This window comes from Xenopus tropicalis, chromosome 1, assembly GCF_000004195.4.
Source record: "Xenopus tropicalis strain Nigerian chromosome 1, UCB_Xtro_10.0, whole genome shotgun sequence".
Classification (NCBI taxonomy): domain Eukaryota; kingdom Metazoa; phylum Chordata; class Amphibia; order Anura; family Pipidae; genus Xenopus; species Xenopus tropicalis.
Genome location: NC_030677.2, coordinates 89,577,802 through 89,592,074, shown reverse-complemented (window position 1 = coordinate 89,592,074; position 14,273 = coordinate 89,577,802). Strand labels below are relative to the sequence as shown.

Sequence of the window (14,273 nt, the reverse complement as noted above, 5' to 3'; positions counted from 1 at the left end):
AATAAACGAGGGAGCTGAAGCCTTATGGGTTGAGCTTCTCACAGATAGTAAAGAATCTACCAAATTAGTGGTAGGGGTATGTTATAGACTCCCTACTGTAAGAGAAGAGGCTCAGCTCCTGCTGCAAACAGAAAAGTCTGCTAGGTTGGGGCAAGTGGTAATAATGGGGGATTCCTGATATTGACTGGGGAGCAACAGTACTGCCGGGACAGTAAATGGAAACCATGCTATACTGGATCTAGTGATCTCTAACAACCTAGAATGTATAGCAAATGTGCAAGTGGTTGAACCTCTGAGTAATAGTGATCATGATGCTATTTCGTTTGATGTAAAAAACAAATATATACTGGGGCAATGAAGACCACAAACTTTAGAAAAACACATTTTAGCTCCTTAACCCTTTCACTGCCAGCCGTTTTGGTCAAAGAGGAACTTGTGCTGCCACAAACAGTTTTTGAACGTTTTGAAGCCACTCGAATCAGTGGTGAAACGTTTTCAAGGAAAAACTCAGAAAAGTCCAGTTGTTTTAGACTTAATGTATAACTGTATTTTGCACTGTTTCACTATAGGGTCCTTTCCACGGGGGGACTTTTAGTTTACCCAGGAAAAAAATATATCGTGGTTTTTTTTTTTCAGGACAACCTAAGCTTTCAAAATATGGTAGAATTTTTGTGTAATTCCAATTCTGTAACAAGATATAGGCTTCTAAATGTCTAAAAAAAAAAAGAAAAAAATATTTTCCATCATATAAACACATACACCAGAAACAAAAATTATTTTATGTATAAAAATAAAACTGATTTGGAAAGTCCCATATCTCCTTAACGTGCCAATACCAAATATATATAATTTTATGAAGATTTCTCACTTCCAGCAGTACACTACCAACTTTCCAAAGCACTGCTCCAGAAGGCTGCATACGTTAGATTTCAAGGCCAAAAATTCCTCTAACAGTAGTTTTATCCCGGAAAATTATACATTTTTAGAAAGAACAGATTCTGGGGAATACAGAACATAGTAAGTTGGGTTGAAAAAAGACATACGTCCATCACGTTCAACCATAATGCCTATATATACCTGCCTAACTTCTAGTTGATCCAGAGGAAGGCAAAAAAAACCCAAACATCTGAAGCCTCTCTAACTTGCAGCAGAGGGGAAAAAATTCCTTCCTGACTTCCAAGATGGCAATCGAACCAGTCCCTGGATCAACTTGTACTAAGAGTTATCTCCCATAACCCTGTATTCCCTCACTTGCTAAGAATCCATCCAGCCCCTTCTTAACCCTTTTACTGCCAACGACGCATGGCATACGTTGTGGCAGTAAAAGGGCTTAAATGCCAACGACGTGTCCCATACGTCGTTGGCATTTAAGCGCAGCTCTCTGCAGCGGCGGCATGTGCCTCCGCTGCAGAGAGCTTCTATCCATGACAGCCCCCCTGGGCAACGTGCCAGGGGGGCTGTCATGAGGGTCCTGCGAGCCGATCGCAGCAGCCTGCCCACTGAAGAGGAGGCGATCGGGTCTTCAGGACAGGTAAGGACTTTTTTTTTTTTTTTTTTTTTTTTTTTGCATTTACACACTTACAGCACACATTTTAGCAGTTTTTTTTTTTTTTCATTTTTCACACTTTTATACACTTATTTACACACTTACACACTATAACACAACTTTTACACATGTATACACAAACACTTTGGGTTTTTTTTTTGTTTTGCCACTTTGTTTTTAGTTTCTTTTACCTAAAAACTGTTTATTTTGACAGCATGACTATTGGATCAGATATTCTGACCACTAATTACACTGTCATGTGACTTATTTTGTTTCACTGATTTGCACAATTTTTGTGGTTTTATCGCATTTTGTCCCTGTATAAGTGTTCCTAATCTGTTTTTAGCGTAGCTTTGCCAGGTGTAACTTTGGTGTACAAAAATAACTTAACCTATTTTGAATTCATCAGAATGTGTACTTTCCAAAAATATATGGTTTCCTGGGGGTCTCTGTATAGTTAGGGGGCGTTTACTGCACATAATACGCTGTCATGGGGCTATGTGTGCAAAAGCTGAGCTGGCAGGCGAGAAATCCTTATGCGCTATTTTCATTTTGGGGTCAGTACATACCGCAGACTTTGGTATATCTATGCATATTGGGCATCAAACTGTTCAGTAGGCCTCTGGTGTTCCTATTTGGGGTGACTTGCCTTTGTATGCAAGAAATTGTGTGAGATAAATGCGGCAAATTGCAACATTTTTATGCGATTTTCTAAATGTCATATTAATCTACAAACTTAGGAAAGCTTTACAGCTTGGTACTTTGGAGCAAAAGTGTAAAAGAGTGTACTTTTTTTTTTTGTAGCATTATCCCACATAAAGGATGTAAATGTGTTGATTTTGCAGGAGCTGAAATGATACATCATATGGGGGTATGTTCCCATTGGGGCCCCTACATGCCACATACTTAGGTAAACCTATACATATTGGGCATCAAACTGTTCAGTGGATCCCTGGCGTTCAAATTTATGGTGTTTTATCTTGGTACCTAACACTATGTGGGAGATGAGATGCTGCAAAGTGGAAGCTTTGAGGGGATTTTTGGAAGTGTCATCAAAATTGCTAACTTTAGAAAAGCTGGCTTGGTACTTTGGAGTAGAAAGACATGGGTACCCATTTTAGATTCGGGGTAATGTGTTCTTTCCAAAAATATGACTTTCTGGGGTGAGCGTACTAGTTTTATCCCACATAAATGATGTAAATGTGTTGATTTTGCTGGAGCTGAAATAACAGAAATGATTGATCATATGGGGGTATGTTCACATTGGGGCCCCTACATGCCACATACTTAGGTAAACCTATAGATATTGGGCATCAAACTGTTCAGTGGACCCCTGGCGTTCATATTTAGGGTGTTTTATTTGGTTACTTTATGACCTGTAGGAGATAAGATACTATAGACTGGAAGCTTTGAAGCAATTTTTAAAAAAAAAAAATCACAAATTTTGATAAAAACCAATAACTTTAGGAAAGCATTGCGACTTGATAGTTTGGAGTAGACAGACAGTTGTGCCTATTCTGTATTCCCCAGAATCTGTTCTTTCCAAAAATGTACAATTTTCTGGGATAAACCTTCTGTTAGTGGAAATTTTGTCCTTGAAATCTAAAGTATGCAGCTTTCTGGAGCAGTGCTTTGGAAATTTGGTAATGTACTGCTGGGAGTTTTTGACCTATACCTATAAGTGACAAATCTCCATAAAACTATATATATTTGGTATTGGCACGTTCAGGAGATATGGGACTTTCCAAATCAGTTGTATATTCGTGCATAAAATTTTTGTTTATATTATGGAAAATTTGATTATTTTTTTTTGCATTTTTAGACATTTAGAAGCCTATATCTTGTTACAGAATTGGAATTACGCAAAAATTCTACCATATTTTGAAAGCTTAGGTTGTTCTGAAAAAAACAATATATTGTTTTCCTGGGTAAACTAAAAGTCCCCCCCTGAGGAAAGGCCCCTAAAGTGAAACAGTGCAAAATGTTCAAAAACTGTCTGGCAATACAAGTTCCGCTTTGACCCAAACAGCTGGCAGTAAAAGGGTTAAAGGGCATGTCAACCCCAAAAATATTTTTTTGCATAATGAAAGAAAACATAATTCTAAGCAACTTTCCAATATGAAATAATGAAAAATTTGTAGTGCTTTAAACATTATTTGTAATTGTAATTTCTATTGAAAGCTGCATTTGCTGAACTCCTGGTTGTAACTTTTTTTAAACAATGTTGCATAGGTCTTGCTTCTCCAGCAAGACAGGTCTGTCAGTCTGCTGCCTTGTGTTACAATGTTTCAACAGTCTGAGCCACCAGGGCAGAGAATAGAAAGCAATTATAAATACAAATAACTAAAAAACCATTACAAACTTGTAATAAATGTATATTGCAAAGCTGCTTAGAATTTAGGTTTCTTTTATTAGGCAAAAAATTTAGCATTTTGCATTGCCTTGTCCTTTTAAAGCTATATAATGTATCAGCCAGCACGACTGATTCGGGGAGGGAACTTCACAGATCTCAAGTAAAAGATCCTTTCGGAATATTTAAACAGAACCTCCCTTCTTCTAAATGGAGTGGGTGCCCTTGTTTCCATTGAAAGGACCTACTGGTAAATAAAGCATTAGAGAGTTTATTGTATGATCCCCTTATATATTTATACATAGTTATCATGTCTCCTCTTAAGCACCTTCTCTCCAAGGTAAACAGACCCAACCTGGCCAGTCTTTCTTCATAACTGAGACTTTCCATACCCTTTACCAGCTTAGTTGCCCTTCTCTGGACCCTCTCTAATTCAATAATGTCCCATTTTGACTACTGGAGACCAAAACTGAACAACATATTCTAGATGGGGCCTTACCATGGGGGAAGAATAACCCCCTCCTCCCGTGAATCTATACTCCTTTTAATACAGCTTTGTATCCAAGTGCAAATGACTTCACTTACTTCAATAGACCTTCGTTTTCAAAGCAGTCGTTTGTGGGGAACGGTATCAAATTCTTTGGCAAAATCCAAATAGATTATATCTACTGCATCCCCACTGTCCAGCTTCTTACTTACCTCATCATAAAAAGCAATTAAATTGGTCTGACATGACCTGTCCTTCATAAAGCCATGCTGATTACTGCTCATAATGCCATTCTCCAGTACATCATTTTGTATGTGATCCCTTAAGCCTTCAACCATGGATGTCAAACTTACGGACCTATAATTGCCAGGCTGAGATCTTACTCCCTTTTTAAATATAGGAATGACATTCGCCTTCTTCCAATCCCTAGGTACCATACCTGATGAAAGCGAGTCTGAGAATATCAGAAACAAGGGCCACTGCAATTCTGCCCCTAGTTCTCTCAGTACCCGAGGGTGCATTCCATCTGGCCCAGGTGCCTTGTTAACATTTATCGTGTGTAACCCTTTAAGCACCATATCCTGTGTCAACCACTGCGTAGTTGGAGCTGTGGCAACAGTGCAGATATTGGGTGGAACTTGGCCCACTGGCTCCTCTACTGTATACACAGAAGAAAAGAACTGGTTAAGCACATCTGCCTTTTCTGTATCCGCTGTAACCATATTGTTATTATAACTCAATGGGGCCACACCCTCAACCTGCATCTTTTTACTATTAATATACTTAAAAAACTTTTTGGGGTAGTCTTGGCCTCTGCCGCAATGGGCTCCTCATTTTTCTATCTTTGCCTTCCGGATTGCTGTTTTTCAACACTTTTTATAGTGTTTCTATTCATTAAACACAGCTAGCGTCCCCTCTGACTTATATTTCTTAAAAGCTTTCCTTTTTTCGCTATTAACTTCTTTACCTCAGTGTTAAAGGAACAGTAACACCAAAAAATAAAAGAGCTTTAAAGTAATAAAAATATAATGCATTGTTTCCCTGCACTGGTAAAACTGGTGTGTTTGCTACAGTAACACTACTATAATTTATATAATAAGCTGCTGTGTAGCCATGGGGGCAGTCATTCAAGCTGCAAAAAAGGAGAAAAGGCACAGGTTACATAGCAGATAACAGATAAAACACTATTGTATTCTACAGAACTTATCTGCTATGTAACCTGTGCCTTTTCTCTTTTGAATGGCTGCCTCCATGGCTACATAGCAGCTTATTTATATAAATTATAGTAGACTTTCTGAAGTAAACACACAACTTTTACCAGGGCAGCAGCACATATTTTAGTTAGTTTTATACACTTTCATTTTTTGGTGTTACTGTTTCTGAACACTTCTACTTTTTCTTATTAATGGAATAAATTGAGAACAGTAATGATTTAATATAATTTTAAATGACAACCATTTTTGCTCTGTGTTTTTATCAGAAAACATAATGCCCCAATCTACGCCCTGAAGCGCTGCCCTTAAGGAGCTAAAATTTGCTTTTCTAAAATTCAGTGTCTTTGTTGCCTCAGTGTAAATTTGTTTCCTGCACCAAACATCAAATGAAATAACATTATGGTCACTATTACCCAGGGTTTCAACCACTTGCACATTTGCTATATGTTCTGGGTCATTGGAGATCACTAGATTTATAAACTTTGTTCCCATTTACTGTCCTGGCAGTATATTGCTCCAGTCAATATCAGGATAATTAAAATCCCCCATTATTATCACTTGCCTCAAACTAGCAACCTTTTCTATTTGTAACAAGAGCTGAGCCGCCTCCTCCTCCTCACTTACGTTGGGGTCTATAGCATACCCCTGCAATTAATTTGGTAGATTCTTTACTATCTGAGAAGCTCAACCCATAAGGATTCAGCTCCCTCTGTTACCCCCATCACTTCCTCTTTAATATTTGCTTTTAATTTTTTTTTAACGAACACACACTGCTCCTCCTTTTCTATTGCCTCTGTCCCGCCGAAATAATGTGTAACCCCCAATATTAACTGCCCAGTCATGCAACTTGTTCAACTAAGTTTCAGCAACACCAATCACGTTATATTTCCGCTCCAACGCCAGTACCTCCAGCTCTCCCATTTTACCAGTCAGACTCCTTGTGTTTGTAAACATACATTTAATACTGGTACCAGCGTGAGAATGACGCATAAACAACTTATGGGCCTCCCTGCCATTATCAGTACCCTGAAGCAAGTCTCATCCCCCATTTTCCCTTACTATGCCCACTTTTTCATCTATCCTGTCTACCACAGAATTACCCGCTGCACCCTCGCCGCCCCCCCCCCCCCATTCCTAGTTTAAAATCTCCTCCAACCCTCTCTAGCCATCCCTGGCAAAGAGCCTGTAGCCGATTGAGAATTCAGCCCAGTTCTCCAGAAACCCAAAGCCCTCCTCCCTGCACCAATCTCAGCCACGCATTAATCTCGCTAAGCTCCCGCTGCCTTCTTAACGTTGCTCGTTGCACAAGTAATATCTCTGAGAATTTACCTTGGAAGTCCTCGCCCTTAACTTCTTGCCTAGCTTTTTAAAATCGTTCTTGAAGACTTACGCCCCCCTTCTCTAACTTGTGAACTGTCGGGTCTTCCCCAGCCCCTCTCAACAATTTGTCCACTCATTCCACCACATGCCGAACCCTAGGCAAGCAAGCAACACACAGTTCGGCATGTAGGGTCTTTGCAACAAATTGCCCTATCCACATTTCTAATAATTGAATCCCTTACAACTATAGCCTGCCTTCCCTTCCTAGCACTACTCCCCCCACCTGTATTAGAGGTGCTGAGAGTCAGCCTGCTCCATACATGCTAGCTCAGAGCTGTCTTCCCCAGCATCTTCACCTAAAATCTGTTGGTTTGTACAAGCTGTGAACCAGCCCCCCTACCCTTCCGTCCCCTACTGCCCCTCTTAACTGTCACAAATTTGTCTCCCTCAATAACCTCCACTGTCTCTTCTCCACCCCCCCACTACACCGGACCCTGCCAGTGGTTACTCAGTGAGCCTCCATGTTTGCAGCTGCCCTCAGTGCTGCCAGTTCCCCCTTAGATTCTGCTCCTCAGATTCCAAGAGGAAAACCCACCTGCATCTCTCAAGTAAATGCTGCATGAAACTGCTGCTCCAGGATCACATACAGAACTGTCTGTCTACTCCAAACTACCAAGTTGCAATGCTTTCCTAAAGTTATTGGTTTTTAAAAATCACTTCAAAGCTTCCAGTCTATAGTATCTTATCTCCTACAGGTCTTAAGGTAGCCAAATAAAATACCCTAAATATGAATGCCAGGGGTCCACTGAACAGTTTGATGCCCAATATGTATAAATTTACTTAAGTATGTGGCATGTAGGGGCCCCAATGTGAACTTATCCCCATATGATCTATCATTTATGTTACTTCAGCTTCTGCAATATCAACACATTTACATCATATTATGTAGGATAAAGCTAGTAAAAATGTACACTCACCCCAGAAAGTCATATATTTTTGGAAAGTACACATTACCCCCAATCTAAAATAGGTACCCATATCTTTCTACTCCAAAGTACCAAGCCACAAAGCTTTCCTAAGTTTGCCAATTTTTGACATTTCCAAGACCCCTAAAAACCATATATTTTTGGAAAGTACACATTCTGGCAAATCCAACATGGGTAAAGAAGCCTTTCTACACCAAAGTACCAATCTGGAAAGCTTTCCTAAAGTTAGTGGCTGCTGACATTTCAGTAAATTGCCTAAAAATGTTGCAATTTGCAGCATTTTCTCGCACAATTTCTTGCATACAAAGGCAAATCTCCCCAAATAGGAACACCAGAGGTCTACTGAACAGTTTGATGCCCAATATACATAGATACCAAAAGTACCTCATGGCAAAGCTATGCTAAAAACCCAGATCAGGAATACTAATATAGGGATAAAAATGCAATAAAACCACATTGTATAAATCAAAAAAGAAAATAAAGCAAAATCATACACCCATGTAATTAGTGGTCAGAATATCTAATCCAATAGTCACACTGTCAAAATGAAGTTTAGGGGAAAAAACTAAAGAAAAAAAATGTGTGTGTACCAATGCAAGTGGAGAGAACTTGCCTATCCTGGTGGTAGAAGGTCTCGGGGATCGCATGTAGAGTCCTCGCAGCACAGTGCGTAGGCGGCACTATGGGGGTGGGGGGGAAGAAACAGGACAAGCAGCAGATGCTATGCTGCTTGTAGGTTGGTCCTGCAACGATTGCATCACAGGACTGACATGACGGGGGCTGTCATCGTTCAGAACTCTCTGAAGAGGCGTCACAGAGAATCCTTTATCTGCAAAGCACGTACGGCGCACATGCTTGGCAGATAAATCCCTCTTTCTGCAAGCATGCTGTATGTCGTTGGCAGCTAAAGGGTTAAGGACAGTGCTTCAGAGCATAGATTGGGGCATCTGAGTGCTTCAGAGCATAGATGTTGTCTGCTAAATACACAGCAGAAATTGTTGTCATTTAAAATGATAAATCGTTACTGGGGGTGGGTCGGGGGTCAGTGACCCCTATAAACACTACAGTTGCTTTTTTACTTAATTATGATGTCACATATAGTACTGGCAGATTTAACTCCTATTGGCTGTTTCCTGTCAGTCTGCAGTGCTGCAAATTTAACAGTCATCTGTTTACCTATGCCATTGCAAAGTTAGAAATAAACCAGTTACCTTTTAATTAATGCAACTGGTTATAGTGCAGAAGCAACCAATGAATTGGTCCAGTAGGGAAACCGGGGTGTGATGTGCGCATATAGGAAGTTTTCAGGTGTCAGGTTCAAGACTGATTAGAGAGACAGAAGGACTGAACAGGTATAAAAAGCTTTTACAGTGGCTTTATTACTTTTTATGGAAAATAGATTTTCTAACACACAGCATTGTTGGTGGTTTAATAAGATTTGGGCATTGAAGGTGAACAACCTCTTTAATAAATAATGAAATAGCTAGAATACCCCAAAAACCCAAATGTTTGATGCTCACTGCAAGGATATCTTTAACACTATCATTAAAGAATAAGTAAACTTTTTTTTTTTTTTTTTTTTTTTTTTTTCCTATGAGCAAAGTCAGAAGGTGTTCCTTTTTCTTTGCTCTTTGTGCAGAGTGAAGCCCTGCCCCCACTTCCTGTTCAGGGGTCTCATAAAAAAACCCTGCTAATGCACAGACTGGCTCCTGCTGCCTCCAGGAATGCACAGAAGGGCTCTCCACTCCGACAACCTTGTCGAATTGAAGAGAGAACTGAACAGGAAGTGGGGGCGGGGCTTCACTCTGCACAAGGAAGCAAAGAAAAAGAAACACCTTCTGAGGAACCAGGTTAGAGAATGCTGGGACAAAGGTAGGGTAATTCTGGAGGCTGTTTAGCGTAATTTTACTAATAGGAAAAAAAAGGTTTACTTATTCTTTAAGTGCCACAGGACGTAGAATCTACGTGGTAGAATCTACGTCCTGGTGCGCTACCGGGTTTGGGAGCGGAGGAGTGGCTTAAAGCCGCTCCTTCGCTCCCCACTTGTTCCCCAGCCCCTAAACAATGAGCAGAGGCGGACACCACACACATAGATTTTGGTGGGGTTTCACAGCACTCACACTTGCACACAAAATGCATTTTGCCAAGTGTACACATTTACACACTTATGCAGTTTTGTGTTTTTTTTTTTTTTTGTTTTTTTTTGCATCGTTTTTCTTTCCTGAAAAATGTTTTATTGCCATTGCGCATAGTGTATTCGCTGACCACAATGTGCAATACACTTTGTGTATTTTGCAAATCGCCCGCCGCGTCTGCCATCCCGCCGGCGACTTATGTTGTCGCCGATGGGATGGCAGAGGAAGGCAACTCGGGGGGATTAGTCGCCCGCGAACAGGGAGTTTTGCCGCGGGCGACTAATCTCCCCGTGTGCCAGAGCCCTTAAGCTGGAAAAAAGGAGAAAAGGCACAGGTTACAAAGCAGATAACTAGTAGATAAGCCCCATATATAATGGGGGTTTATCTGTTATCTGCTAAGTAACCTGTGCCTTTTCTCCTTTGAATGGCTGCCCCCATGGCTACACAGCTGCTAACTTATATAAACTATAGTAGTCTTTCTGATGCAAACACACCAGTTGTAGCAATTCAGGGCAACAGTACATTATATTGTTATTACTTTTATACACTTTCATTTTTTGGTGTTACTGTTCCTTTAAAGAGCACTGCTGATAACTTCAGGGAAAGAAAAATGCTACAGCAGCAAACAAAAGCAAGTTTGGGAAGGGTAAGGAAGCTGCCATACTAATAATGGGCGTCCTGAGAGCCATATATTTTTTTTTTTTTTTTTCTTAATAATGTTGTGAAGCTTGGTAGAATGATCCCTGCATTTGTAATAAGACCTACTGGAATTAAATGTTAAATCGCACATGCTCCGGATAATTCTAGATATTTGAAATACATTTCAAAAGGCATGTGCAATGTTCTTACTGCAGGTGTTAAAACACTAGCCATGTCTATGTAAATAAGCAAAGACAGTTGTTATATCCCAATAATAGCAACCATCACTTACTGGAATATGGTTCATATTTCAAGTGTTTTATGAAATGTGGGGTACATAATGGGGTAAAATGCAAGCTTTGTGACGATTTTCAGAAATGTCTTAAAAACCGTCCTGTTTAGCATAGCTTTGCAGTTTGGTAGTTTTGCAGTAGAAAGATGTGTATACCCATTTTTGTTATGTCAGAATGTGTAGTTTCAGAAAATGTATGGTTTTCTAGGTCTCCGTACTGTTAGGGGGTCTTATGGCACATAGTACACATGCTGGTAGCTTATATTGTAGCGTATTCACTTTGTTTGCACTAACTTCCTTTTGGGGTCTCTAAATGTCAGATACATCAGTGATCCTATGCACAGTGGGTGGTATCAAACTGTTCGGTGGACCCTTGACTTTCATATTTAGGATGTGTTTTCTTGGTACCTAATGCTATGTGGAAGATAAGGTGCTTGAAAGTGGAAGGTTTGAGGTGATTTTCAGGTATTTCATCACAACCGGCAATTTTGGGAAAGCTGTGACTCTAGTATGGAGTAGAAATGCGCCTTATGAACAAATCGGCGAAAATACGCTCGGAGCGTTCGTGCTTTTGTAAATGTGCCCCTTAGTGTGTATCCCCTGAGGAACAGGTATTGCTCGGTTACCTGCTACGTGGGAGCAGCCACCCTTTTCAACGGGGAAGGTACTCTGGGGCAGGTAGCGCTACCTGGGGGGAATTAAGAGCTCTTTGGGAAGGGACTGAACTGATTAAAGGGTTGGGGGTCTATCCGGATCAAAGTTGGGGCTGGGCAAAGTACAGAGACTGTGCCAGCCGTGGATAGCCCACACCAGTTCCCCAGGATAAGAGTATCAGTCATTCCTAAAACTGTTCTACTTCTATTTCAAAGTTATATAAAGTTTGATATTGCTGCAAACTGTGATTATTTCCTAGTGGAAATCCCCTAGAGGTGTGTGTTCATCAGTGTCCACTAGGTGGAGGCACTGCGCTGTTCCCAGTTCCCAGTATCAATATACTCTGAGAACACACATCTCCTGTATATATACAGCCCATATTAAGTGAATGTGCCAAGAAAGGGTTACACACACTATTAAATAGTACTACTATTGCTGTGTAAAAACGCTATATTCCTGGCTTGCCTAATGAAAGATTTACAGAGATACACATACTAGAACTTACATACTTGTTTCAGTGAACGGCGCCGCCATCTTGTTCAGCGTGTCTGTATGGACTGAAAAGCACAAGCCAGCTCCCCACTCCTGTCACAAAGATTCTGCAGCTCCCTGCTCTTGCCACAAAACCTCCGCCGCTCGCAGCACCTGCCCCCCGCCTCCCCCACCTGCTTGTCACAGAGTTCAGTGACGCTGCGTCGCCATGGCAACCGGACGCTCCTGCCCTGTGCGCATGCGCCGCCTTAAGTAACAAGTCGCCAAGTCTTGAAGGAGCGATGCATTATGGGAATCTTCTCTACCCAGCTCAGAGGTTTGTTTTTTTTTTTTTTTCAACTGAAGGTATACCTGCAGCTTGGGATTAACTCTTTACTAGCCTTTCCTTCTCCTTTAAGGTGGTTTGGTGAAAGCTGGTAGCTTGTAACAGATCATTCTGGACTTTCGGCTTTTTTGCTGTAGTGATTTTCTGTGCTTTTATGTTGTGACTAAAGTATCCACTGTATGAGTTACCTTTAAAAGGGGACATTTTGCAAAAACAAGAATGTACCAGTGCAAAATATATATTTTTTTAATACAGTGAAACCAGCACGATATAGATATGATGACACATGGGGAGATTAGTCGCCCACAACAATGGTGATGTGTCGCGGTGCGACTAATCTCCCCGCAATACCATCCCACCGGCTAGAATGTAAATTGCTGGTGGGATGGCATATGCGGCGCTGTGATTTGCCGAAGTTTCCTCTCAAGGCAACTTTGCCAAATTGTGTTGCCACATATGCCATCCTGGTGATTTATATTGTAGCCGGTGGGATGGCATTGTGTCTTATGCCATCCCACCGGCCTTTATACACGGGTTAAGCACAATGTGCAAAAATCATTTTGGTTCATATTTTAAAATGGGCAGGTAGTGTAAATCTGTGAGGTTCCTTATTTAATGTTGGGGTGTGGGGTGGGGTTGGAGTTTTATGGGAAAGCTAGTGTAGACAGGGCAGTGGGATTAGCAAGGGGTCATGGGGGAGGAGTTTACAGCGTTACAACTTTTTATTTCCGGCAGTTCAAGAACCTACTAGGAATGATTCTCTTTTGGACCTGATGGTATCTAATACTGAACTCATCGCTAACATTTGTGTGGGTGAGCATTTGGGGAATAGTGATAATGCTGCAGAGAGCTCTATAAGAGTCTAACTAAAACACAAAATTTTAGATGTGCAGACTTTGCCAGTATAAGGGCATCTCTGCAATGTGTCAACTGGAAAAGGCTTTTCACAGGGTTAAACACAGAAGGAAAATGGAATATTTAAAAAAAAAAAGTTGCTTAGCCAAGTATACAGGTCCATATATTCCCCTTGTAGGCTAGGCAAGGAAAGGCATTGCAAAGCAAAACCTTTATAAATAAAAGTTAGTGTCGAAAAAATGTGCTTTTAAAGCATTCAAGTTAGCTGGGACAGCAGAAAACTTTCATCAGGTACAGGGAAGCAAATAAAGCATGCAAAAAAGCTAAATAGAGATGGAAAGGGGTACTTGCAGCTAGGAGTAAAAGGAGTCCAGAATTTTTTTTTTTTAATATGTAAATAGTAAAGAAATTAAGAAGGTGATGAACAGGGAAAAAGCACAACTTAAGACCGACGAATCGCTGATGTGGTGCTGTTATGTTTTCAGCCAGAAAACCATTGGCCTGTCTGACATGAGCAGTAGGAAAGCTTTTAGAAGGGGTAATAAGGGAATAGGGTACATGAATACATTGCAAATCACAGTACTATAAGTTTGTGCCAGCATGGTTTTATGTGTAACAGATCATGTCAGACTAATTAGTTGTCTTTTATGAGGAGGTTAGCAGGAACCTCGATGCTGGAATGGCAGTGGATGTCATCTACTTACACTTTGCTTTAGCATTTGATCCAGTACCTCACAAAGTTAATGATCCAGTTGAGGAATATTGGTCTAGAACATATTTGGATTGAAATAATAATCTTATTGTCATTATCACTTGGACAACAAAATTGCAAGAACAACTCAAAGCAATGTAAAAGCACTATACAAAAATAACACACCAAGAACACATATCCACAAAAGCACAGACTATGCAATTTAAACTATGGTTGAACTTGATGGACGTATGTCTTTTTTCAACCCAACTTACTATGTTACTATG

At 40.5% G+C, this 14,273-nt stretch overlaps 1 protein-coding gene across 2 annotated transcripts in view; it reads left to right on the top strand.

Moving 5' to 3' along the window:
• The window catches only part of uhrf1 (ubiquitin-like with PHD and ring finger domains 1), a 109,957-nt gene that overhangs the window by 1,040 nt on the left and 94,644 nt on the right, over positions 1 to 14,273 (top strand). The window lies entirely within an intron of this gene.